Below are 1,219 nucleotides of genomic sequence, written 5' to 3'. Positions count from 1 at the left end.
TGCAAATTCTGTCACATATTATGGGGTACTTGTTGACTTCCTTTATATTGAACAATTTGATAGTTTAGGCCAAACTCTAGATTCTTGTCTATTGGTTTATCTCTTTCAACCACTGTACAAGCATAAGCGGTAGTGTCTCTTGTTTTTCACACTCTTTAGTGAATGGTGTACCTAAAATGGCCAAAAAAAAAGCTAATCAAATACGTCTGTGATGGCACCAATGATAAATGTGGCATTAAATTTTTTTTTCGGCTTTTTGTCTTCAGTTCTCCTTCTTCTCAGAAACCCCTGAGTTCTTAGATTTTTGCGCATCCAGACGCTGAGCCACCCCGCACCGAGGATGCTACTTGGAAGCCAAAGCCGCACCTCCCATATGGCCCCTCTGGCCAGCTGGACACCTCAGATGAGAACTGCACACAGGCCAGCAGCAGCTCCACCGCCAGCAGCAACACCCTCTCTGCAGTTGGCTTTCCTGCTGCTGCGCCCCGGCTGCAGGTCTGATGCCCAGATGGCAACCCTGGCAGTTGGCGTGGCTGTGGACTCTGCTGTGGGGCACACACTGGGTCATGCCATCACTGGAGGCTTTCATGGAGGAAGTAATACTGAGCCTGCAAGGCCCGACATCACTTACCAGGAGCCTCAGGGAACCCAGCCCGCACAGGGGCAGGCTTACTTACATGAGACTAAAGCCGTTTTTGGAATATGCGCAGGACCTGAGTCACATAAATCTCTGTAAGAGTTTCTATGCGGTGCTGAAACAGTGCAGACTTGCAAATAAATTGGCCAAAGAAATGGAAAGTTGGCTGTTACGACCAAGTTAGTTTAGTATAAAAATATAATTGATAGTGGAGATATAAAGAGTAAAACCATCAGTTAAACCCCTTCTGTGTCATTCATAGCTTCCTTGCTTCAGAATTGAAATGGAAGAATGTGTTCTTACTTTGTAGAATTTCATAAAGATGGGGTATACTTTGGGGCTGGGCAAATGTTTGTGTGGCCTCCTTCTACCAGCTATTATGATTTTATTCTTTGTGAGTTAATTAGAATAAAGTGATTTTCTTCCAAAAAATTTTTTCCTGGAAACATCTTGTCATAATAATCAGAGCATGTGCATTCTCAAAGTTTTTAATATGTTCATCAAACTCCTTCACACTATTTTTGTTGTTGTTGTTGTTGTTTTTTGAGATGAAGTCTCACTCTGTCACCCACGCTGGAATGC

General features: G+C 43.5%; 1 pseudogene; it reads left to right on the top strand.

The window, feature by feature from the left end:
• Positions 1 to 340: 340 nt before the first annotated feature.
• On the top strand, positions 341 to 821 carry LOC105518731 (annotated as a pseudogene).
• The last annotated feature ends 398 nt before the right edge of the window (positions 822 to 1,219 follow it).

Source organism: Colobus angolensis, unplaced genomic scaffold (assembly GCF_000951035.1).
Source record: "Colobus angolensis palliatus isolate OR3802 unplaced genomic scaffold, Cang.pa_1.0 Scaffold328, whole genome shotgun sequence".
NCBI classification, from domain to species: Eukaryota; Metazoa; Chordata; class Mammalia; order Primates; family Cercopithecidae; genus Colobus; species Colobus angolensis.
This window is presented reverse-complemented; position numbering and strand designations above follow the sequence as displayed.